We start from the raw sequence: 27753 nt of genomic DNA, 5'->3' as shown, positions 1-27753 counted from the left end.
ATGCCACTGATGTTTTTATGAAAAAATAAATAAATAATGATTTTGTTTCCGTATACTAAATGCTAAGGGGACTTTTTTGGGATTATCACAGTCTGGGATATATCAGTGATTAGCTACAACATTGATTTTGATGCATTATTATTTTTGCGCAGTGTCTGATAAAAACACACACACACACACTCAGTAAATTAGAGGACAAAAATGTATGATCTACCTGGGGATTTTCTTACTGAGGTGAGTCCAGTCTGCATGGAGTATTGGTGTTATGTATGTTAGAATGCATCATTTGGCGAAACAGTTGTTTATGTATGTGTATGTGTAAACATTGTTGCATTGCAGTTACAGTAATTGTCATATTGTGTTGTATGTGTCTGCAGAAACTGATGTTATTGCAAAACACAACACAACATCTATTGTAATTTTCTATTGATTTTAAAATATATCTTATAAAAATGTTTCTAAAATGTAATATCTAAAATATAATATAAATTATAATATTTAAAATCTATAATATCTAAAAACAATAATATTAATTAAATATTAGAAAATATCTTTAATATAAAATATAATATCTAAAAATTAAAAGATATATTAAATATTTGATCAAATGTATGAGAATAAAATATCTAATATCAGTCCTGATCACAAATAACAAATATTCATTACTTATCAGGATTTTAACCCTATAAATATTTGTTTACATTACGCCACTGTTGTTTTTTTACACACACGCACACACACACACACACACAGTTTTAGCTACATCATTTTTCAATTTGCCTGCAGTTACACCGTTAACTCGATTATTTTGGATGTGTTAAAGCCAACGTATGGCGGTAAATGTTGGACAAACAGCGCAAGCGCATAAACACAGCGCGCAAGTGAATTACAACAGTGTGAGTACCACGACACAGCTCGCATGTAAAATGTAATCCTGCAGAATTTGCAAATCCCAAACTCGAGCACAAAAAATATGACTGAGCACACAAATTCCCACACACACGCGCGAGTATTTTTTTTTCTCAAAAGAAAAAGACAAAACTATCCCGAAGGTCGCACAAGGGTTTAAGGAAACATTTCAACACACGACACCGTTTGTCCCTTTCGGTTTTCGTCTGACGTTTACGGAATGCTGGCGTGTGTTTGACCCGACAGCACAGCTGCTGTTTCAGTGTGGGATTATTTCACTCTAATTTATACATTCATATTAAATTCAGTTAATAGGAGAAGTCATGGCGGGGAAATCAGACGTCTAGCTGCCGACTTTCAGAGAGCTCACTTTGCAGACACTGTAAAAAGGTGGATATATTATTATTGTTATTATTACTATTAATATTATTATTATAATCATCATCGCTTTTGTTAAAAAATAAAGCAAAATAATGTAAATTCCCTTACAAAAAAGTACCACAGTATTACAATCTAATACCATTGTTTACTATGGTAACAACACCGTATTATTTTGAATGTTGCAGTGCAAGCAATGGCTTGATACTTGACACACCTGCACTAGTCCATTTAAAACTGTCATGCGATGTGACAAGTTCCATGTAGTCTCTCAAATGATGAGTTAATAAAAGTTGCATGCATCATATTTATGAAACTGTTAGCTAAGTGTTATTTATAATAGTTTTAGGCTTACTGTTGTGAAGTCAATGCTTTTCATATGTACAGAGTTCAGTGGATCAATGATATTCACAACAAACTACATAACAAATATGTAGTGGGATTTTTAAATGTAATATATAATGTAAAAGTAGCACATGTGCAAGATTTTAGCTACACATTTATATGAATGCGTAAGTTTTGCATAATGTGTAATAAGCATGTCAAACTGCAGTCAATATCATCTTCCCAAAAGTATTTCATGTCAACAAACAATTATTAAGCACTATGATATTACACCTGATACCATGGTACCACCACAGTAGTTTTGTAAAGGCTGTAGCTTCGATGTGCATTTCCTATTAAATTGAGTTAGATTAGAAAATCTATGAAATCATAGAAAATAAGAGTAGATTCACTCCCTTTAGGAGCTTGACAGCCCGTGGTCACTATTCACTTTCATTATATGCCAAAAAGAAAAGACTTAAAATTTAGACTTAAAAAAATATACAGTTTTTATTTAGTGTTTCAAGGAAGAAAGATAGTCTTATGAGTTTGGAAGGACATTAAGGTGAGCAAATAAATAAATAAATGGATCAATTGTCACACATTATACATACATTTCTGCATATACATGGTGAAATTATTTATTTTTCACATATCCCAGCTAAGCTGGGGTCAGAGTGCAGGGTCATTAGTATTATTTATTAGATTTATTTGATAAATACAATTATCTAAATATATATAAAAATAATAGATCAAATACTGTATATCTAAAATGTATACTAGCGAAATGGTACTACACAGTATTTCCACCCAAGATAGTTGACTGACAATCTGTTTACTGCCTACTCTAACATTTTAATGTGTTCTTTCTTCTTGGAGCTTAATAAGAGGCCAGGGAGAGTGATCCCAGGACAGATTGATCTGTGCAATAGAGGAGTGATCTTTACTTAAGCTTTCCTCCTCAGACACAAAGCTTGCATTGTGGCTTGTTCAGTGCCATCACAAGGTTAGCAACCCCAGAACATTGCTTGCCCTCTTCACCATGGGCCAGATTATTGGAAACATTTAATACTGTGTTTAATGTAGAGGTCGACCGATATGGGTTTTTTCAGGCCGATCTTTTGAAATCCGGGTCGGCCGGTGGCCGATAAATGCTGCCGATTTATTTTGACCGATATTTGGCCGATATGTGCTTGTTTTTAACCTTTTATTTGAACCTTTTATTTGAAAGATAAATAATTCCAAATAATTACTTAAGATAGACAAAATTTCTCAACAAAAACATTTATTGAACACTTGACCAATCTGCACTTGTAGACTTAAATTAAAAATGTATAATGTAAAAATATATTGTATAAATAATGTATAACAAATATATTAAATAAACAGAGCAGGTGTTACGAACTGCTCCGAGACACGAAGGTTGAGATCCAAATGCAGCTTTAATTAAGGGGCAATCCAGACACGTAGGCCTAATCAACTATACATACATGTTCATTAGACAGCTTCCCCTTTAAGACCGAGTCTAATAGACTTCTGATGCGCCACTATTTCCATAACTACGTCCATTTAAGACATAAACTGTGTTTAAGTGTATCTCCAAGTTTGACATATTTTTGTGTAGGCCTATAGTTGATCGTTTAGACGCGCACATGAAACCCAAAATAGTCTATACTTTGCTTGACTCTTTGCGGTGTGTTTCGGAGCGCGCGCCGCCTTGGGAACGGTATCTCTTGCGCTCTTTTTATTATTAAACGCGTCCCGCAATTTAGCAACAGTAGCATTTTACAACAATCACCGATCGTGCTGATTCTGACGTTAAGTTTGAGTTTTAGGGAGAAATGTCAGTGCACCGCTGTGAAGGGAAGGAAGTTGTGCTACAGAATGCGGCTTATGTATAAATATTCTTTTTATAATCTTTGGAAGGCGAAATATAAAATAAAATCAGACTAATATTACTGATATTAATGTCACTCATTAAGCAGGGCTCGTGTTGTGCTCGTGTGGCACCGCGTGAGAGTTCTCTCTCTCTCTCTCTCTCTCTCTCTCTCTCTCTGACTGCGAATAGCTAAATTGCATCACAGACAAATGGTTTCATATTACTAAACATAGAAATGGCTGGCGAGATAAAACAACTTTCTCTTTATAGCAATAATAAATGTATTTTCTTAATTTCTCCAGTACCGACAGCAGAACCGATAACGTCCGAGCTTACCAAAGCCAGTCCTTCAATAGCCTATACTGCGTTGGTATATTTTTATTACTTATTTATCTGCATTGAGTGACAACCCTCTCAAATATAAGACACACAAACAGAACAAATAAAAGTCTCAGATTCACTGTCTGTAATTGCAAAATTCTTGCTTACTTATTGTGACATGATAGCAACCCTTCTGCTGTGATAATGCAACTTCAACTACGCTATCAATATCCAAAGTAGCCGAACGTCATGTCAACTATCGCGTTTGTCACGTTTTTTTCTTGAAGTTGGCAGTAACATATCAAAAGTTTTTAATTAAATATAAAGGAGTTATAAGAATTTAATCCTTACCATTTTCTCCAAGGAACTTAGCTCCTTCCTTAGGCACTGGATGAGGTCTGCTCACTCTGCTGGAAAATGACTCTAGGGGCAGCGCGCATCGAACACGTGTTCCACAACAACACTAGGCTGCCCACAGATGCGCCTGCCTAATAATCGGCTTGATATACTAGGAAATTGGCCGATGCCGATTATGTTAAAAAAACGCAAAACATCGGCCGATTAATCGTCTGACCGATTAATCGGTCGAACTCTAGTTTACTGTAAGATGCTATGAATATAAACACATCTGCAAAATAACAAATACCCAATATAACACATTTTAAAATAGTTTGGCTAGGGTGTATTTAAGCATGGCAACCACAATTCTCCAATTAGCAGCCACTGTTTCCTATTAATGACAATTTTATCAGCCTGAGAATAACATATATTCCTAAACAATAATTCAGTTCAGATATGTTTCATGAGTTGGATTATTTAGTTCAACTTGGAAGACATTTAAACGCCATTCTAACACTTGACTCACTCTTGCAGAATATGTTGGCCATCAAAATCATTTAAAATATATTGCAATTATAAAAATGCTACATGTAATACATATTGTACATTTTAATCTGTCTTTCCTTCTCTTTTGTCTATAATGCTTGAATTCTCTGTGGTTTGTTAATGGTTGTGATTTCTGTAGGCCTACGCAGATCAGCAACTTGATACATCTGTATGGTTTTCAGTAGAATCTGTTGTACTGTAAGTATTGTAGTTTACCTTCGTACATAGAAATTTCTTATTCATCTATTGTGTATATACCACTTATTATGTGTGTTCTTACATGTTTATCAGCAGTGCTTGAGGAACTGGTGAACTGCGGCCGTTTGAAATGCTCAGTGGTTGGAGGCAGGCAGGATAAAGCAAATTCCTGACATCTACTCCAAAACCCAGAGCACTTGGGTTGAGTCCTTCCTCAAACAGAATGGATATTTAGGTGTGTTCATCTTTTTATGAGCTCCACACCTGGATTTACAGCAGCTACTTTATGTAGTTTAAAGGGGTCATGAAATGCTATTTTGTAACATTTTATTATCTTCCTTGAGGTCCTTCTGATAATTTCAGAAAAATTTTTTTGAACCAAAACTGTCATAGTTTAATAATAAATTATAATTTCCCACCCTGTTTCTGGCCCTCTTTCTGAAACGCTCCGTTTTGGCCTTGGCGTCTCCTTTTAACTTCATTGTAAACACCCACAGTTCTGATTTGCTAACATCGCACTCAATCGCACAAACTCAATCGGAAGAGAATAAACAAGCTCTCCACAAAATTATAAAACTAAATTTCAGGGTTTACAAATAATGCAAATCCAGCACATTGCATTGGAATATATTAAACTGTTCACTAAAGCATATCAGCACCATAAACTATCAAAGAGTCATGACATTTGAAATATTCATGAATTAAACTATTTACTCATGATTTTGCAGTCAAGTTCAAGTGTTTTTAGCTGCCCCATTTTTCAGTAACAGTTCCTTTGCAAAGCTTGAGTTGTATAATGACATATATTCATAAGCAGTCCATGCTGATATTCGCACACACAACGTCCATAGCATAGTGAAATATGGTGCAAACACACAGGTTCTCTGAAGCGCAGATCACCAGAAACGCATCCAAATGTTCAAAAGTCCAATAAGTGCTTGTTTACATACACCAACAATTAAAAATAGTGCAGAAGGGTGCTAGAACAGAGAGAAGCTGACCAACTGAATGAAAACGATTAGAGTCTCCTTTTGTGAGTTGTAACCACTGATGAATATATCAGTGGTTGTAACCTGATGATGTGTCTTTTAAAATTGTTGCGATAAACAACGGTCAAAGATGTCTGTCTAGTGCATGTTATATGCAAAAAAAATAAATCTAAATTGTCCAGATGGGTCCCCTTTGGTGTTCAGGAATAGTTGGTAACACTGGGCCTGTCTCTGTCCCTCTCTGTTTACGATTTGGGTGCGATGACATGTTGTGGGGCATGTAAATACATCTGAGCAATGTCTCATAATGTCACAAAAACACAATTTTCAAAATGAGACATTTCAAAAGTGTGGGAACTATAAATGCTCTTTTTAGACTGAGGAGGATGTTCAGAAATGTATAGTATGTTTTTATAGTGCAGTTGTCTCTTATACGTCTAAATATCAAGGGAAATTAGATTTTTCATTTCATGACCCCTTAGTTCAAGGCCAGTCTGATTTAAAAAAAAAAAAACACTAATTTCAAAGACAATTTCTACATTTTACTTGAAATACAGTATCTCACAAAAGTGAGTACACCCCTCACATTTCTGTAAATATTTGATTATATCTTTTCATGTGACAACACTGAAGAAATGACACTTTGCTACAATGTAAACTAGTGAGTGTACAGCTTGTATAACAGTGTATATTTGCTGTCCCCTCAAAATAACTCAACACACATCCATTAATGTCTAAACCGCTGGCAACAAAAGTGAGTACACCCCTAAGTGAAAATGTCCAAATTGGGCCCAAAGTGTCAATATTTTGTGTGACCACCATTATTTTCCAGCACTGCTTTAACCCTCTTGGGCATGGAGTTCATCAGAGCTTCACAGGTTGCCACTGGAGTCCTCTTCCACTCCTCCATGACGACATCACACAGTGTACTCACTTTTGTGAGATACTGTAGCTAACAATAAAACAATATGATCAAAATTCAATATATAATGATTAAATACATATAGATAGTTACTGGTATATTACAATTATTATAACTCAAATATATATTATACTGTATATAAAATAATTCAGATAATTAAAATGCATTACATTATTGATAGCAGATGAGTAAAGCATTGATGAGGCAATATATTGTTTATTTACATATTATTGAACATAAGCTTATCATTGGCCTACCGTCCACAGTAATCCGATTTGCATTTCAATTCGTCAATCTGTCCGAGAGAGATTTATTATAAGGACTTTTCTTATGGTAGATAGCATGTACATATGCGTCAGACAGATGCTTTTGGAGTTAAACTTTTGGAGATAAACAGCTTTTTTAGGTTGCGGTGTTAAGACAAACTTAGAAAAAACATGTCTTGAAATCCTTGCAATCAGAATTGCGCTCCGTCAGCTGTGTTTGAAAAAGAATGCATTCTCATCTTCGTTGTCGTGTTGTCGCCAGAGTCAAGCAAGATGAGCGTGGTTTGTTGTCTGTACAGCTGCGCATTGCCTGTACAGCTGGAGTTTCACTTACTGCCCCCTGCTGAAAACAGGAGAGAATTCAAACTTGAATTGCTGCGATGGGAGAAGTATTCCATATTAAGGTGCAGGGACATGATTAACTATGTTCTTTTTTTTTTACGTGTTATTTCTGATATTATTAATCACACTAAATTAACACATTAAATCAACAGCTTTAATTTTTAAACAATTCCACTGTATGCCTAGGTATGCTTGAGTTAATGATTGCTTTATTTTTTACTTCTTGAATGTCTCAATAAATTGAAAATTATTTTAAATTAAAGCTTACGGATAACAAAATCTAATCAGAAAGTTAAAACAACTAGACCTTCCTCACTGCACTATGTCCACATTGCATTTTTATTGTAAATGCTAAAGAAAACACCTGTCTAACTGAAACATTTGGAAAAGCCCAAACATACAGTCCAAAAGTCTGAGATCACTAGTAAAACATTTTTCTAATTTAATATACTACTTTCATTATAAATTGTGTTATTTACTTAGCAATTTGAGTGACAAGTTAAAGGATATGTTTTGGGTTCAATACTGAATTGACATCATTTGTAGCATAATATTGATTAGCACAAAAATGTATCTAAAAACTCATCCCTCCATTTCTTAAAAATAAAAAGAAAAAATCTGGGTTACTGTGAGTGTAAGTGAATGGGGCCAATATTTTTGTTGTTAAAATGTTTTTATTTTTTTTAAGTTTAGCCATGAGATGTAAACAATATATGCATGCTAACAGGATTTTAGGGTGATAAAATCACTTACTAACCTTTTCTGTGTAAAGTTACAGCTTACAACTTCTTTGCCATGACAATGTCAACGAACCCTAAAATGACTGTAAAAATGATAATTAAAACAACTTTACACCTCAATCAATATATGAGTTTTAAGAGAAGAATTAATATAAGTGCTTTCATAAAATTATAAGCTTCACATTTCTGCTTTTAAAAAATTGGCCCCATTCACTTCCATTGTAAGTGCCTCATTGGAACCTCCATTTTTACTTTGTTTGTTTTTTCTAAAGAACAGGAGGGATGAGATCAAATTAATTTTTCTGATAATCAACATGCCAAAAATACTGTTGATTGAACCCGGACTATTCCTTTAAAATAAAAAATGTACAGTACGTTTGAGAATCTCCTGGAAAAAAGAATGCTATGGCTAATAGGTCACAGGAGACATATTTGAAACGTGTTTATATCAGGTCAAGAGGCCAATCTGTCTTGGCTGAGACAGATGTACCAAGTGTAAATGGGGCCAAAGAGGCTGTAGGAAAAAGTAGAACATTGATGATTTTAAGCAGTTTTCAGTCCAGTTGTCTCTTTTCTCCTGCAGAGTTTGAGGTGCTGACACGTTTGGGGATACCTTATCCAGTCAGTTACATAAAGAAGTGCTTTAAATCCCACAAGTTGCTTTATCTCAAATCCGTGTGTGTTGGCAAAGCCATTTTAGATCAGTTGGAGGCTTCAGTGGAGGAGGCTATCAACTCAGCCACTTGGGTCGACCTACAGGTACATTCATGTGGAATAATTTCACAAAAATGTGATCAAAACTGTAGGCTAATTTCTTTCTGTTTTAATTCTAAGACTCAAATTTCTCTCGAATTATTCTATTCTATAGCCGGTGCTGCCTAGCAGTCTGTCTGAGGAGGATATAGGAATTCTGTTGAACGAGGTGATGAGCTCGATGAACGTGCAGTCCAGTGCAAGGCTTCTCTCCACTGTCATATGTCAGCGAAAAGTTCATCAGTGGATGCCTCACTTTATTTGATGACATTGTGCAGCAAAAAGCGCAGAAGGTATCTTACACGACAAAAATTAAGAGTCAGTTTATTGTAAAATCTCTCCATATACTGTATAACAGGTCTTTAAATGACTAATAGTTAGGTATGTCATAAAATATCAATACATCGATTATTGATCCATATATTAACATTTAAATTTCCAATTAAACTTTCAAATGTTCTGTCAGTTGGCCTTCTGTTTAATGTAATCGGGTGTACTAGATTTGGTCTCCCAGGTGATATAACATTTACTGTACTTAATACTGAAGGCGGTCGCTTACTGGATGAAAGCGCCTCATTGCAGGTAGGACAGGGCATAGGTTTCACACAATAGGATGTGTCGATGCGATGCAAGAGGCAGTCTAAAGTTGTGAATGGAGTCACCATACACACAAAAATTGTACTACTTCAAGAATTAACAAAGTGGCATTGATGAGTTTTGCAGGTTAGTGTATGAAACTGGTGTAACTTGGAAACTGAACCATTAGAAATGGCAATGTTTATTATGCAATTTATCTGGATGTAGCCTTGAATAGGTTTCATTCAAGCTGGCGGCGGTGTGCGTACCTTCATAAAAGATAATTGTTTCGAATTTTAAATGAGCCATGTCATCCGGACTCGTACGATATGCGACTGCCTTTAAATTAATCTGCTGCTCACTTTTTTTACCAAAGTTACAGTATGTTGAGAAATATGTATGAAGAGACCAAAAGTATTTTGCAGGATTATAATTTTTTTATTTTGTTTTAATTAATTATTTTTAATTTGTCAATTTTAATCATGGAATTTTCACTCTTTTATTGTTAGTTTTAGTTTAGTTTGTTTAGTTTTTATTTTAGTAGTTTTAGATTGCCAGAGTTTAGGCATTGAATCATTGAAAATCATTGAAATGTTTAATGTTGTTAAATTTCACAGGGCTGTATAGTGTAATAGCCATCTATTGGTATTTTCATGTTTAATGAAGGCCGGATTCAAATGATATTAAAAACTAAAATGTATTTCTGATCATATTTATTTTATTTTAATAGTGCCTTCTTGATAATCCAATTCTTTTTTAATTAATACATTAGATGGTTTTTTTTTTTGTTTTGTTTTTTAACAATGATTATAAATAGGTATTTTTGAATCAGGGGACCTCAAAATGTACAGGCGTTTAAAGGCACCAATACACATGTAGTGAAACTGAAGAAAAATGGGCCTTATGTCATTCCAAAACAAATCTGGCCAAAAAGAATGTTTTGAGTTTGTTGGAGTGGTTTGAAAATTTTGCACTGGCTATTAAACACCTTCTTACTGCCATTGGCCCACATAATCGGGGATGTGACCTGGTGCTCCTCCTACTTTAAAGGCAACATCTTTTTCTGGTTATTTTCTTCACTCAGTCGAGATCAGTCAACATGAACACATAGGAATGCAGAGTTTCCACGTTGGTGCAAACATGCCTACATCTGTGAACATTTTGCATAGAGACATTTTCCAAAATTATACAAATATATATAAAAAAAGTTTTTAATGATGTTACTTGGCTTTTCACATAATGTATCTTAAAGTACAATAACAGATGGTAACTGGTGCATATTATGGCCACATAACATTACCGCATGAATACAGAATGTAAACATGACAAATTACACATTCTCCATGGCATAAGTGATCATTGAGTGGTTAAAACAACTTCCTTTACAGACCTCATGTGGATTACATATATATAATGAATGAGGCATGCACCTTGTCATTGATAACATTTTAATGTCATAATAGTTGATATTTACATGTAGTCTGTTGTCAGGCCAGTGTGCATCTCATATTTAAATGCTCTTCTAAATGTTGGCCCCAGCGGTGTGGGCAATGTCCAAATGTTCACAAATAGCAAACCGTCACTCAATGGGTTCAACCTTCTTTTTAGCTTTGAACGATGAACGAAGAACTTGACCGTGATTGAATAGGAGCCTGGCCCTCGGCATACTCATAGATAAGTTCTTCATTCTTCGCTTAGAGCTAAAAATAAGTTATTAACTGCTAAGCAACAAGACACTGTTTGCGAACATTCAGACACTGGCCATGCCGCCGTGGGAGGTGTTTAATTGAGCATTTAAATATGAGGACGCTCAAGATGACATTTAAAACCTTAACTAGTGCTATCAATGTCTTCATGCCTCATTCTTTTAGTAGAATTCACAAGAGATCTGTAAAAGAAGCTGTTTTAACCACTACGATGATGATTAAAAGTAAGATATATAATGGGTTATTTGTCATGTTCACCTTTTGCATTCATGGAGCAAATGTGCTACATGCTATATGCGGCCATAATGCGCCTTGAATACTCTGTTATTGTAATTTATGATAAATTATACAACTGCACAGATGGGTGTATAAAAGAAGGTTAATGGGTAGAATACAAACAAAAGAGGTATATCTCACTTTGGGCATATGTGTGAATGGCTTTCGGCTGCAGGTGACACATGAGTGAAGCAGCATATCAAACAAACAGAGTGAGTGGGCGCTGAAGTTATTATTATATACTTATTTTGTATATAACAATAATACTATATATATGATGAACACGGTGGTGGTCAAGCACAATGTACGAGAAGGTGACTGTAAATATGCATAACTTGAGTAAGTGCATAAGGGGATAGTTCACCCAAAAATGAAAATTGTCTCATTAATGACTCACCCTCATGATGTGTGTATGACTTTCTTTCTTCATCAGAAATGTAAGCGCAGCGTAGTTCTAGTGGGAAAACTAGCAGCTGAACATCATCGCACCTTTAGCTGGGTAATTCCCAGCCAATCACATGTAAGCCGTTGCTTTATTTGTCTGCTCACAAAAATCACATTGCTGTTTCGGTGTGCTAACATGGCAACCTCCTCCACCCCACCACCACCAGTTGAGTCCCGTCCTTCATGGGGATAGGCTCTTCGTCCCTGCATCCTATCGCCGGAAGGATATGAAAGTTCCGAGTACCACTTCTTCGGACCGCCAGACGCATGGCGTAGACGGGGCCTACATTTACATTTATGTATTTGGCAGACGCTTTTATCCAAAGCAACTTACAGTGCACTTATTACAGGGACAATTCCCCCAGAGCAACCTGGAGTTAAGTGCCTTGCTCAAGGGCCCAACAGTGGCATCTTGGTGGTGCTGGGGCTTGAACCCCCAACCTTCAGTAACCCTGAGTCTCAACCACTGAGCCACCACTGCCCTGTTTTATATTCATCAAATAAATGTCATCTTAAATCTCACTCAAGTCTGAAAGTCTTCCTAAGAGAACACATTTGAAGAAAAAGAGAAAGATATCTTGGCTCAGAAGGTCCATAAAATGCAAGTGAATGGTGATCAGATTTTTGAATCTCTAAAAATCACAGACAGGCAGCATAAACGTCATCCATATACCTCTCTAGCTGTTAAATGAATGTCTTTAAAAGTGACACGATTGCTTTTGGTGAGAAAAAGTTAAATATTTACCTACTTTTTAAACTCTAAATCATGCTTCAGTTCTGCAGTGCTGTGAACGTGTGACGTAATCATGTTGGCACATGAGTCAAAGCCAGAAGAGCTTGTTTACAAGTGAGTTTGGTTTCTTATCCTGATGTCTCAACGAGTGGAGAACATGAGATTACCTCTGTATCATGGCAACGGAATGCATCACATGAGAGACTGCGTGATCTCCACCCTCTCGTGAAGTTTACCAGAGTTAAAAAGTACTTAAATATTGTTATTTTTCACACCAAAAGTGATTGTATCGCTTTAGAAGTCATTAATTTAAGCACTGGAGTCGTATCGATGACGTTTATGCACAATGTGATTTTTGGAGCTTCAAAATAGAAATCTCCATTCACTTGCATTTTAAGGACCTACTGACCTAAAATCTTTTTAAAATTTTCTTTAAATGTGTTCTGGTAAAGAAAGAAAGTAATACACACCTGGGATATCATGAGGGGGAGCAAATATTGAGAGAAATTTCATTTTTGGGTGAACAATCCCTTTAAATGTTGTTCTGTTTCTCACCCACTCATATATCGCTTCAGAAGTTATGGATTTAACCAGTTGTCTGGAGTACATGTTGACCTTATGTGGATTTTAGTGATTCCTTTAGTGCAAATGTTGGCACCCATTCAATTGCATTGTATGGACCTACAGAGCTGAAATATTCTTCTAAAAATCTTCATTTGAGTTCAGCAGATTAAAGAAAATCATACACATCTGGGATTTCATGAGGGTGAATAAATGATGAGAGAATTTTCATCTTTGAGTGAACTAACCATTTAAGATGAGACTTTTGTTAGATGTGTTATGAGCCTCTTCTTTGAGGCTTCCCGTTATCCACAGTCAGTGTGGCCGGAACATCCGCAATCCTATCTAGGGTGGTGGCCATGTCCTCAAAGAACTGATTTGTTGTCCATTGATGCTCCAAGGACGCTCTATGTATATGTGCAAAGTGTCTCCTTCACTGTCGGTCACTGCAGACGGTGTGGCCATTACCGCTGCTACCAGGGGGCGTACACTCGCTGTATATAATTGTGCATATGTCACTTTGTCTTGAAGCTCTTGGATCGGGGAAGTAGCTATGGATTGGCATGAGATGAAGCAAGGCGATTATATATCATAGCTTTGCTCCCTCACTCTTCCTCCCCCCTTCCTTTCATTCAATCTTTTGCTATTTGTGTTGGATGGATGTGAATGTGTGGTGTGCATGTGAATGTATAAGATATGGGTGCATATAAATGTATGAAATGCACCAATACGTACACTTTTAGTTTTTGTCCCTCTTTCCCCCTTTCTTCGTTCTCTCTCAACAACAATAACAACATTAAATGGCAATTGTAATAATAGCAGTGATAATAATAATCCTCATTTTCAATTTGATTATTGAAAGAGAAAAAAAAAGGAAGAAAGAAAACATGGATGCAAAAAACAAGGCAAAACAATAAAATAACCCACACACAGACAAAAATAAATAAATGCAAATTCATATACAGTGGTATAAAAAGAAAAGTTGTTCAGAAAACAACATTGAGGCATTTAAGAACAGGAAGCCAATGCTGTTTACAGAGGATGGGGGTGTGGTCCAAATAGCACAACCTCAGTTTGAAAAACAATAAATAAATCACATGTACATAAGTATTCACAGCCTTTGCCATGACACTCAAAATTAAGCTCAGGTGCATCCTGTTTCCACTGATCATCCTTGAGGTGTTTCTACATTTTGATTGGAGTCCACCTGTAGTAAATTCAGTTGATTGGACATGATTTGGAAAGGCACACACCGGTCTATATAAGGTCCCACAGTTAACAGTGCATGTCAGAGCAAAAACCAAGCCATAAAGTCTAAGGAATTGTCTGTAGACCTCCGAGACAGGATTGTATCGAGGCATGGATCTGGGGAAGGGTACAAAAACAAATTCTGCAGCATTGAAGGTCCCAATGAGCACAGTGGCCTCCATCATCTGTAAATGGAAGTTTGGAACCACCAGGACTCTTCCTAGAGCTGGCCGCCCGGCCAAACTGAGCGATTGGGTGAGAAGGGCCTTAGTCATGGAGGTGACCAAGAACCCGATGGTCACTCTGACAGAGCTCCAGAGTTTCTCTGTGGAGAGAGGAGAACCTTCCAGAAGAACAACCATCTCTGCAGCACTCCACCAATCAGGCCTGTATGGTAGAGCGGCCAGACAGAAGCCACTCCTCAGTAAAAGGCACATGACAGCCCGCCCGGAGTTTGCCAAAAGGCACCTGAAGGACTCTCAGACCATGAGAAACAAAATTCTCTAGTCTGATTAAACAAATATTGAAATCTTTGTCCTGAATGGCAAGCATCATGTCTGGAGGAAACCAGGCACCACTCATCACCTGGCCAATACCATCCCTATAGTGAAGCATGGTGGTGGCAGCATTATGCTCTGGGGATGTTTTCAGCAGCAGGAACTCGGAGACTAGTCAGGATCGAGGGAAAGATGAATGCAGCATTGTACAGAGACATCCTTGATGAAAACCTGATCCAGAGCGCTCTGGACCTCAGACTGGGGTGAAGGTTCATCATCCAACAGGACAATGACCCCAAGCGCACAGCCAAGATAAAAAAGGAGTGGCTACGGGACAACTCTGTGATTGTCCTTGAGTGGCCCAGCCAGAGCCCAGACTTGAACCCGATTGAACATCTCTGGAGAGATCAGAAAATGGCTGTGCACCGACGCTCCCCATCCAACCTGATGGAGCTTGAGAGGTCCTGCAAAGAAGAATGGGAGAAACTGCCCAAAAATAGGTGTGCCAAGCTTGTAGCATCATACACAAAAAGACTTGAGGCTGTAATTGGTGCCAAAGGTGCTTCAACAAAGTATTTTACAGTATTTTATTTTTAGCATATGCTGTGAATACTTATGTACATGTGATTTTTAAAAAAAAAAAAAAAATTTTAATTTCCCCCCGTTTTTTATTTTTAATAAATTTTCAAAGATTTTAAACAAACTTCTTTCACGTTGTCATTATGGGGTATTGTTTGTAGAATTTTGAGGGAAATAATGAGTTTAATCCATTTTGGAATAAGGCTGAAAAAGTGAAGCACTGTGAATATTTTCTGGATGCACTGTAATGTGTAAAATTACAATTTGAAAATATTTTCTGAACTTCTTAAACTGCTGCATTTGGAGGATTTTTTGATGAGAAATCTTTGAAGTATTGACAGCTTTGCAGATCCTTTGCATTCCAGCTGTCAGTTTGTCCAGATACTTGTCCACACTTCCTGTAGCACTTGCCATAGATGTGGCTGTTTTGTCTGCATTTCTTACACACCTTACAGTCTAGCTGATCCCATAAAAGCTCAATGGGTTAAGATCCATAACACTCTTTTCCAAATATCTGTTGTCCTATGTCTGTTTTTCTTTGCCCACTCTAACCTTTTCTTTTTTAAAAGTGGCTTTTTCTTTGCAATTCTACCAATAAGGCCTGGACCACTGAGTCTTCTCTTTACTGTTGTATATGAAACTGCTGTTGAGCGGGTAGAATTCAATGAAGCTGTCAGCTGAGGACATGTGAGGTGTCAATTTCTCAAACTAGAGACTCTGATGTACTTTTCCTCTTGTTTAGTTGTACATCTGGTCTTCCACATCTCTTTCTGTCCTTGTTAGAGCCAGTTGTCCTTTGTCTTTGAAGACTGTAGTGTACACCTTAGAGTGAAATCTTCAGTTTTTTGGCAATTTCAAGCACGGTATAGACTTAATTCCTCATAACAATGATTGACTGATGAGTTTGTAGAGAAAGCGGTTTCTTTTTTGCCATTTTTGACCTAATATTTAGAATTAAGACACGTCAGTCTATTGCATACTGTGGCAACTCAAAAACAAAGACAATGTTCAGCTTCATTTAACAAACCAAATAGCTTTCAACTGTGTTTGATATAATGGCAAGTGATTTTCTAGTACCAAATTAGCAATTTAGCATGAATACTCAAGGATAAGGTGTTGGAGTGATGGCTGCTGGAAATGGGGCCTGTCTAGATTTGATCAAAAATGGCATTTTTCAAGTAGTGATGGTGCTGTTTTTTACATCAGTAATGACCTGACTATACTTTGTGATAAGTTGAATGCCACTTTGGTGAATTAAAGTTCCAACTTGACAAAATCTGTTTATTATTCCAAACTTTTGACTGCTAGTGTTTGTGTGTGTGTGTATATATATATATATATATATATATATATATATATATATATATATATATATATATATATACTATGTTATTTAAATTATATAATAATAACAGTATCATTTATATATATTTGTACATATATAATATATATATACACATTTATTTCTTCTGTGAAACCCAAAAGGATATGTTTTTAAATCCGGTTGCTGTTTCAACCTACTGAATGTCTATGGGGTCTTGAGCTTTCAAGCTTCAAAAAGGGCACAAGTGTACCGTAAAAATATCATAAGTATTTTATACATTTATACATTCCACTGTATTATTATTCTTTGAAACCAAACAATAGCTTTGAGAAAGACAGACTGAAATGTAAGTCATCATTAGCACATTTTATTTACCTTTTTTACTGTATAATAAATACTTTTAGTTTTATGTTACTCGTACATCCTTTTGTAAGGTTGAAAGCTCGAGTCCCCTTTCTGTAATTACATAGAAAACAGCAACCAGAACATTCAGCAATTTGTTTCCTTTTGTGTTCATAAAGAAGAAAGTCATCTAGGTTTGGAATCACAGGAGGGAGGCTAGATTACAACAAAATTGTCATCTTTGGGCAAACTGTTCCTTTAGGAAAAACTGTTACAGTAATGTTTTATAAAAGTGTTCATTAGAAGTGTGTTGTTGGCTCCATGTGCTCACTGTCACTCAGAGGGCAGCGGGAGCATGAAAAGAGGCGGAGGTGGAAATGCCAGAGAGATCCGAATCCACAAAACAAAGAAGGGCAGGAAGGATGAAGACAGCGATGATGAGACAACGCATGCCTCTCAGGGTACGAAAACAGATACAAAGATTACTGTGTGCTCGTATAAACACAGACGGAAAGAAAACCAGGACTGCTCTGCCCTTTGATTGAGTTTGATGATATATGTTCACATCGTGTCGGAATTACTGTAATTATGAGATATTATTCTATGGTAACACTCACAACACCAAAACTGCTTTGATCTGTTGAGGCCGCTGACATATTGGCTCCTTTTACACGAATCACGACTGTCACGTTCCAAGTTTGAAAATTCCGAGTTTACGTAATTATCAAATTAATTCTTTGATTCATTGTGATTAATCTTTGTACATGGTACTTTAAAACAAACATTCAAATATAATAAAATATATGAACTTTATACATAGTCTCAAAGCACTTTCAAGAAATTGGTTATTCATCATTTATTTTTATTAACTACAAAATATGTACATTTTAAAATCTTTAAAGTTTTTCGACACATTTTTACTGGTATTAATATTTGATACAAATATATGTATACTTGTCATAAAATCAGTGGACATATTGGTATTAAAAGTTCCTGGTGTTTTCCTGTGGACTTTATATATTTATATATATATATATAAATAAAAAAAAACAGGATTAAATGGGCAGATTCAAGGTTTATTGGCAAGAGAAACTCAAGTGAACATTGCCAATGCATTATTAGATGGTAAACATACTGATATAAAACAAATGGGATGATTTTGAATACAAATTGAATTGAAAGTTCAAAATATCAAAACTATTATTTTCTCTGGCTGCCAGTTTCACTTTTGAAAAACCAGCCCATCTGGCACCAACAATCATGCCATGTCAGCCAATCGTGTGGCAGCAGTGCATAACATAACGCAGCTACAGGTCAGGAGCTTCAGATAATGTTCACATCAACCATCAGAATGGGGAAAAATGTGATCTCAGTGATTTGGAGCGTGGCATGATTATTGGTGCCAGATGAGCTGGTTTGAGTATTTCTGTTACTGATGATCTCCTGGGATTTTCACACACAACAGTCTCTAGAATTTACACAGAATGGTGCAAAAAACGTCTAGGTTACGTATGTAACCTCCGTTCCCTGATGGAGGGAACGAGACGTTGTGTCAGAGAAGCGACACTAGGGGTCTCTCTTGAGCGCCGATATTCACCTCTGAACTATGAAAAAAGGCCAATGAGAGTTGGCAACCAGTATTTGCATGTCCGCCCCGGACATACGGGTATTTAAGCGGCGCAAATACGGGAGTTCATTCAGGATTTTTCTGAGGAGCCGGAAATGGTCCGGCCACAACAGTGGCTCGGCTCAGCGACGTGGCAGGGGAGACACAACGTCTCGTTCCCTCCATCAGGGAACGGAGGTTACATACGTAACCTAGACGTTCCCCTTCTGTCGCTCTCTCCACGTTGTGTCAGAGAAGTGACACTAGGGGTCCACTTATAAAAGCGCCACGCGCTGAGCCTTGTACGTGAACTGCTGATACAGGAGCGAGCAGGTATTCTTATGTGCAGGACGACCAACTGTATCAGGCTGCACGTACCCTTCCCCAATGCCCCATTTAAGCCATCAGGATTCCTTATCGTTACCCCAGAAGGGGGAACAAGGTGCTGGCCGCCAACCTGGGAACGGGCCAAGCCTGGCCGGGCCTCTTTTCTCTCTATGTTTCTCGCATAGAGCAACTTAGGCCGGGGCCCTTACACGCATTGAGGGAAGGGGGTCTTAGCCCTTATTCAGGGTGGAGAAGACCCTGCGGAGGCCACGCCTACCCGAGAGGGGAGGCAAGTTTAAGTGGCAAACCCATCAGAGGCCTGAGTTAGGGCTTCTGTGGAAAAGTCGGTGTGGTGGTGGATCCAGCCTATAGAGGGGGGAACATACAGCACGGCAACCGAGGCAGCCGTGACTGCCTAAGGGAAGCACGGGAGTCCACTCGCCAGAGGGGACAGAACCGTGGCGTTACACACAGGGGGAGTCCGAAGGAGGCCTCACCTGTGGAGCACCTATACCAGTGCAGGGTAGCTTGCGGTACCCGCAGTGGCTTGGGTCGGCGAGTTCCTCCGCTGAACTGCGACCCACGAGGGCTAGGGAGGAATCAACCAGTGTCCCAAACCTGAGATCTCCTTGGAATGAAGGCGCACTGTTTCCCTGGTTAGGGGAAGGCGCTAGATGCAAGCGATTCACCTGGTCAGATCGTGGGCGTGCCACCGAGTTCTACGGGCTCGGTACCTGAGAGAACACGGGACGATACTGACTCAACTCGGAGATTGTAGAATCTCGCGAAACTGTTCTCGCCCAGCCCGCTGCTCTACAAATGTCTGCTAGGGCAGTGCCCCTAGCCAGTGCCCATGAGAATGCAACACTCCTGGTGGAGTGGGCTCAGACCCGCAAAGGGGGGGCACGGCCTGGGTGTGATAAGCCAGGGAAATGGTGTCGACAACCCAGTGGGCGAGTCTCTGCTTGGAGACAGCATTCCCTTTCTGCTGTCCCCCAAAGCAGACGAAGAGCTGCTCAGAGCGTCTAGTGCTCTGTGTGCGGTCCAGGTAGATACGTAAGGCACGTACTGGACACAGCAGTGAAAGGGCTGGATCTGCCTCCTCCTGGGGCAGCGCTTGCAGGTTCACTACCTGATCCCTGAAGGGTGTGGTAGGAACCTTGGGCACATAGCCCGGTCGCGGTCTTAGGATCACGAAAGTGTCTGCCGGACCGAACTCCAGGCAAGCGTCGCTAACAGAGAACGCATGCAGGTCCCCGACCCTCTTGATGGAAGCGAGCGCGATCAGCAGGGCAGTCTTGAGAGAGAGGGCCCTTAGTCCAACTGAGTCAAGTGGCTCGAAGGGGGGTCTCTGGAGTCCCGTAAGGACGACCGAGAGATCCCAGGATGGGAACAGGTTAGGCCGGGAGGGAGCTATCCTCCGGGCACCTTTTAGGAACCTGACGATTAAGTCGTGCTTACCAAGAGACTTTCCGTCTACTGTGTCATGGTGGGCCACGATAGCGGCGACATACACCTTGAGGGTGGAGGGGGACAGCCTCCTCTCCAGCCTCTCCTGAAGAAACACGAGCACTGACCTAACTGCGCACTTCTGCGGGTCTTCGGCTCGGGAAGAACACCAGTCCACGAACAGACGCCACTTTAGGGCGTAAAGATGCCTGGTAGAGGGGGCTCTGGCTTGATTGATTACATCTACGACGGCAGATGGTAGACCGGCTAGATCTTCCGCATTCCGTCCAGGGGCCAGACGTGGAGGTTCCAGAGGTCTGGGTGCGGGTGCCAGAGTGTGCCCCGTCCCTGAGAAAGAAGGTCCTTCCTCAGAGGAATTCGCCAGGGAGGGGCTGTCGTGAGGAGCGTGAGGTCCGAAAGCCAAGCCCGGGTAGGCCAGTAGGGGGCTACCAGAATGACTTGCTCCTCGTCCTCCCTGACCTTGCATAGCACCTGTGCAAGAAGGCTCACTGGGGAAATGCGTACTTGCGCAGCCCCGTGGGCCAGCTGTGTGCCAGCGCATCTGCCCCGAGGGGAGCCTCTGTCCGGGCATACCAGAGCGGGCAGTGGGAGGTTTCTTGGGAGGCAAACAGGTCTACCTGGGCCTTGCAGAACCGGTCCCAAATCAGCTGGACCGACTGGGGGTGGAGTCTCCACTCTCCGCCGGGCAAGCCTTGTCTTGACAGCGCGTCCGCCATCACATTGAGGTTGCCGGGGATGTGAGTGGTGCTCAGTGACTCCAGTCGCTGCTGACTCCATAGGAGGAGACGACGGGCGAGCTGTGACATGTGGAGGGAGCGTACTCTGCTTTGGCGGTTGATGTAGGCTACGACCGTGGTGCTGTCTGTCCTGACTAAGACGTGTTTGTGCCGAATTAACGGAAGAAACTTCTGCAGGGCCAGAAAAACAGCCAGCAGCTCTAGGCAGTTGATGTGCCAGCGCAGCGGGCCTCGGTTCCACCGGCCTGCAGCTGCGCGCCCATTGCACGCGGCGCCCCAACCCAATTTGGAGGCGTCGGTCGTGACCAGAACGCGTCGGGACACCTGCTGCAAGGGTACTCCAGCCCTTAGAAAGCAAAGGTCTGTCCAGGGTTTGAAGGTCTGGCGGCAGGCAGAGATAACTTTTACGTTGTGCGTGCCGCGCCATGCTCGTCTCGACTCGAGTCCGAGCCAGTGCTGAAGTGGTCTCATATTCATCAACCCCAGCGCGCGCCGCCGCGAGGATGCCATATGCCCCAGGAGCTGTTGGAAACGTTTTAGCGGGACCACGGTGCCTGGCTTGAAGGAAGCGAGGCATTTCAGCACTGACTGAGCACGCTCGTTGGAGAGACGTGCTGTCATTGAGACTGAGTCTAACTCCAGACCGAGAAAAGAGATGCTCTGGACCGGGTAGAGCTTGCTCTTTTCCCAGTTGACCTGAAACCCCAAACGGCTGAGGTGGCTGAGCACCTGGTCTCTGTGTGCGCATAGTAACTCTCGGGAGTGGGCCAGTATGAGCCAGTCGTCGAGGTAATTGAGTATGCGTATGCCGGCTTCTCGGAGCGGGGCAAGAGCTGCCTCTGCGACTTTCGTGAAGACGCGAGGGACAGAGACAGGCCGAAGGGGAGGACTTTGTACTGATACGCCTGGCCGTCGAACGCGAACCTTAGGAAGGGGCAGTGTCGAGGGCGAATTGAGACGTGGAAGTACGCGTCCTTCAGGTCTACCGCTGCGAACCAATCTAGATGCCGGACGCCAGATAGAATTTGTTTCTGGGTGAGCATTTTGAACGGGAGTTTGGACAAGGTCCGATTGAAAACTCGCAGGTCCAAGATCGGTCGTAAGCCGCCGCCTTTCTTGGGTACAACAAAGTAAGGGCTGTAGAAACCCTTCTTCGTTTCGGTTGGAGGGACAGGCTCTATCGCGTCCTTTAATAGAAGGAAGGCGATTTCTTCGCGCAGGGAATGGGCATGTTGGCCGTGTACTGCGGAAAAATGTACGCCCACGAAGGGGGGCGGAGACCTGACAAACTGAATTGCGTAACCGAGTCGAATGGTCCGGTGCAGCCAGCGTGACGGGTTGGGCAGTGAAAGCCACGCCTCTAAACTCCGTGCTAGGGGCACCAAGGGGACGGGTTTTTTGGACGTACCCGGCGGGGCTTCGCAGCGGTGCGGAACAGGTAACGTGGCGTCGGGAGGCAACGTGGCGTCCCGAGGCTCTGGTGCTGAGAATAAACTCAAAGCACTTACCTTGCTCCGCGCACCCGGCAGGGGGCGGGTTCGTGACTGAGGAGGAGGTCTGACGCTGGCGTCCTCTGGACTCGTCTGAACCGGCCGGCCGGGGAACAGTCGTGGGGCTGAAGGCGGGGAGACTGCGTCCATGGAGCCGGGACTGTTGAGGCCTGAAAGCAGAGTGCCGTTAGAACGGCATTTGCGGGCCATATGCCCCAGAGACAAAGGAAATAGCTCTTTTATTGAGAATTTGGGTACCGCAGCCCCCGTTAAGGGGTGCGGCAAATGAAAAAACACAGGATTCTCCTCCCGGCCCTCCACTGGGGGATGGAGCGGTCTTACCACCTCCGGAGCTAACTTCTTGGACTCAGGGTGCGTTGTCTCAGGAGCGCCTGGGAGCCTTCCGGGTCCTCGAGGGGGTCCATGAGACAGGGGGTGTGCGCTTCCCGCAGTTTGCTCGATGCTGGGGCTGAGAGCTGGGCCCGGGTTGAGGCGGAACAGGAGCTTGTCTTCTGGCCGCGGGAGGACGCCCTCGGCGAGCAGACGGGGCATGGGCCGTGGCGGCAGGCTTGCGGCGAGGCATGATGTGAGAGATGGCCTCCGTCTGCTTCTTTACCGTGGAGAACTGCTGGGCAAAGTCCTCGACGGTGTCGCCGAAGAGGCCGAACTGGGAGACAGGGGTGTTGAGGAAGCGAGTCTTGTCGGCTTCACGCATCTCGACCATGTTCAGCCACAGTTGACGTTTCTGGACCACTAGCGTGGCCATCGCCTGCCCGAACGCTTGCGCTGTGACCTTCGTCGCTCTCAGGGCGAGGTTGGTCGCTGAGCGCAGTTCCTGCAGCGTTTCGGGATCAGGGCCACCCCCGTGCATGTTGCGAAGTGTCTTGGCTTGGTGGACCTGCAGGAGAGCCATGGCATGCTAGTAGGCCTTCGCTGTCAGCGAGGAGGTTGCTCTACAGGTCCGGGAAGGGAGTACGGGGCGACCTCGCCAGGTGGTAGGGGTACCGGGGCATAGATGGATCGCAACCGCCCTATCCACCTGGGGAATCGCCGCATACCCGTGGCGCGCTCCGCCGTCGAGGGTGGCGAGGGCGGACGAGCCTGTGGTGGTGTGACGAGTGGAGAGGGGTGCTCTCCACGAAGACGTCAGCTCATCATGCACTTCCGGGAAAAACGGAACCGGGGGGGGCGAGGCTGTGAGCGGCGCGCAGACCCCAGGAACCAGTCATCCAGCCGTGATGGCTGTGGGGAGGACGGAGGGTTCCAATCCAAGCCCACACTGTTGGCTGCCCGGGAAAGCATGTTGGACATCTGTGCGTCAGCCTCAGCCTGGGCGTGCAAGCCCGAAGGCGGCAGCCCAGGGGAGTCCTCTGCATCAGATGCCGCGCCCTCCGATGTCGCGGTGAGCTCATCGGCTTCCATCGCAAGAGGGTCGGCTGACTGGCTGTGAGGCAAGTCACCGCTACCTCGAGCACGGATGGGAATCAACGAGCATGCTGGGGCGCGGGTGGTCCGAGAGGGCGTACCCGGCGGAGCTGCACCTGCTGCCTTCCCCAAATCGCCTCCATCGCCAGCCGCATCGTCCTCAATCCCGTGGGAAGAAGGAGGGCGGCTGGAGTGGCTTGCTCACGGTTGTAAGCAAGCCGCGACCGCAACTTTGTCATGGTCATGTTCTCGCAGTGAGAACATGAACCATCCACAAACGCAGCCTCGGTGTGATCGCTACCCAGACACACGAGACAGCGCCTGTGGCCGTCGGAAGCGGAGAGCACTCTACCGCATCCAGAAACAACACAGGGGCGGAAGGGCATCTTTATAAAGACGCGTCCTTAAAAGGACGTTCAACGCCGCTGTGTTTTGCTCTTTTAGAGGAAATTACTCTTTTTAAATAAAATCACTCTTTTAGGGAAAAAACTCGTGAGAGTTTTTAAATCTGCACTGTCGATGCGCCCAGGGGCAGGAATGCACAGCCGTGCAAACAGGAGAAAGCCGCTGTTGTGCGCCGTGGAATCCAACAGTTTATGCAGCAGAGGGATGACAGGAACACGGTGTGTGTAGTATGCAGCAGTTGCAGACACGACCATCGGCTCCGAAGAAATTTTCTGAATGAACTCCCGTATTTGCGCCGCTTAAATACTCGTATGTCCGGGGGCGGGACATGCAAATACTGATTGCCAACTCTCATTGGCCTTTTTCATAGTTCAGAGGTGAATATCGGCACTCAAGAAAGACCCCTAGTGTCACTTCTCTGACACAACGTGGAGAGAGCGACAGAAGGGGAACAAAAAACATCCAGTGAGTGGCAGTTCTGCAGACAGAAATGCCTTGTTGATGAGAGAGGTCAACAGAGAATTGCCAGACTGGTTCGAATTGACAGTCTATGGTAACTCGGATAACCGCTCTGTACAATTGTGCTGAGAAGAATATAATCTCAGAATGCTATTTTGAGATGCGGGTTGGTGCTGTTTTGGTGGCACGAGGAGGGCCTACACAATATTAGGCAGGTGGTTTTAATGTTGTGGCTGATCAGTGTATATACTGTATACTGTGTGTGTGTGTGTGTGTGTATGTGTATGTATATATATTTGTAATTTTTCTTAATATATATACTAAATGGCAGTTATGGGGATAGGGGCATAATAAATCAAGAATAAATACGCATTTCTTTTTAATTTAACTACTCAAAAATGCGGCTCTGTTCCCATTGGTCACAATTGTGACTGCTTACATGTTTACTCATCCTATGAGCATGATTTACACCAGCCAAAGCAGTCTTATTTATAAATCAATAATAGACCCTTTAAACATTATACAGTATGTACAAAATATGGTATTTGTATGTGAATTATGACAGGTTTTACTTTGATGCATACATCATCTTTCAGAGGAGAACAATGGCATTAAAAGTCTCTGGTCATGTGTCTATTTTCACCACTCATGTAAAAATGTTCACACGAAATCAAGACTGTTTGCACTTTCATTTAAAACAACTCTAAAATTATGATATTTTAATTTTAAACTTAATTTTGGTCACAATTGTAACTGGTGGGACTTAATCGGTGAGTAATGTGTGTTTACTTCTAGGACATACAGAAAAAACCCAGATGAGACCCAGGCTAACATTGCCAGGCACGTTTTGAAGACTGTGTGTACAGATGTGACCAATGTTCTGCTGAGCACATGTCCACAGACAACAACTGTTATTATGTAGTGTTTTTAAACACCATACAAGGAGTGTTCACACTTGTAGTTCGGTTCTCTTGGTCCAGACCCAAAAAGAAAATGATTTTGCACGTAACTTGCCGAACATCCAAAACAATGCTGGCTGCTGGGTAAATGCGCTCGTTGGATGTATATATGTATATATGGTGGTATTTTTACCAGCTGAGAACAAACGAAGAGTTAATACAACATGTAAAGGAGCCAAAACAGCGCCAGGAATTCCTCCGTTGCGCACACAAACGAAGATATGCCGCAAGGACGGCTGGCGGGTGGTTCCGACGACAGTACCAAACTATAATGTGCAACATAGCTCCTATGATGAGAAGAACCAGGAATGCTTGAGGTCAGTATTAGGCAAATTACTTCCTGTTTTTTGGTCCGTTTAGACGTCTTTGGTCCATGATGCGTTCATATATCAATTGAACTGTACCAGAGTTCATTTGGAAGCGGACCTAGACCCACTATTCAGGTGCTCCGTCCGCTTGTTTGGTGCGCACCAAGGTTCGGATGGCAGTGTTCACACTTGTTCAAATGTACCGCACTAACAGAGCAATCGCACCAGAGTACATTTACGCATTTGGCAGACACTTTTATCCAAAGCGACTTACAGTGGACTTATTACAGGGACAACCCCCTGGAGCAACCTGGAGTTAAGTGCCTTACTCAAGGACACAATGGTGGTGGCTGTGGGGCTCGGACCTAAGACCTTCTGATTACCAGTTATGTGCTTAGACCACTACTCCACCACCACTCCACCCGTTGAGTCTGTTTTATTCAAACCAAACCTGCCAAGTGTGAACGTGTGAATGTATTTTTTTAGTAAAACAGAATATTCAGTGGGAAATTAAGATGGGCGGGACTTGATTTAACCATCAGGGTTTGGTATTATTCCTTAATATTATTCTCCCCGACCTGCACAGACTTGGTAACATCTAGCGGTTAAATTTAATTACATTATGTTTGCCCTTTAACTCAAAAAACTTTGTTGTCAATTCAATCTTTCCATGTATCCAAACCCAGTTTTTGTTTGATCAATTTTGCATGATTCATTAAAAATTGTAAATGCATTCAGATTTCATTAAATAAAACATTGTAATCCATTGACAGTTCTAGTTATTACAATTTGATGAAAGAATAAGAACAAAAAAATATGTATTTTTTTAAATAATGTCTAAACCAATGCTATATTGTCATAAAATGGAATAAAATAGTACAATTGTTACAATTGTGACTTGGATGGTGGATATTTGTACAACAGAAACAGACATGAGAGACATGTAACTGATAACACAATATAAGAATAGAGTACCAATATAAACAATAGAAAATAAGTTAAATCATTATCTGATGTCTTTACATTTAATAGTAGAAACATCAAACTTCTAGTAGGACATTTAGTTGTAGGAACATTTAAAGAGTTAGTTTTTAGTTTTCATACTCATGCCATCCCAGATGTGTGAGACTTACTTTCTTCAGCAGAACACAAATGAAGATTTTTAGAAGAATATCTCAGCTCTGTAGGTCCATACAATGCAAGTGAATTGTGACCAAAACTTTGAATCTCCAAAAATCCTTATCTTCAGAAGCAACATAATGGGTGTAGGTGAGAAACAGAACAATATTTAAGTCTTTTTTTTTACTCTCAATCTCCACTTTAACTTTCATTTTCAGATGTAAAAGTGAAAGTGGAGATTTAGAGTAAAAAAAGT

General features: G+C 41.4%; 1 pseudogene; it reads left to right on the top strand.

Moving 5' to 3' along the window:
- Positions 1 to 201: 201 nt before the first annotated feature.
- Positions 202 to 27753, top strand: part of LOC127623653 (E3 UFM1-protein ligase 1-like) — a 28235-nt pseudogene continuing 683 nt past the window's right edge.

Source organism: Xyrauchen texanus, chromosome 30 (genome assembly GCF_025860055.1).
Source record: "Xyrauchen texanus isolate HMW12.3.18 chromosome 30, RBS_HiC_50CHRs, whole genome shotgun sequence".
Classification (NCBI taxonomy): Eukaryota; Metazoa; Chordata; class Actinopteri; order Cypriniformes; family Catostomidae; genus Xyrauchen; species Xyrauchen texanus.
This window is presented reverse-complemented; position numbering and strand designations above follow the sequence as displayed.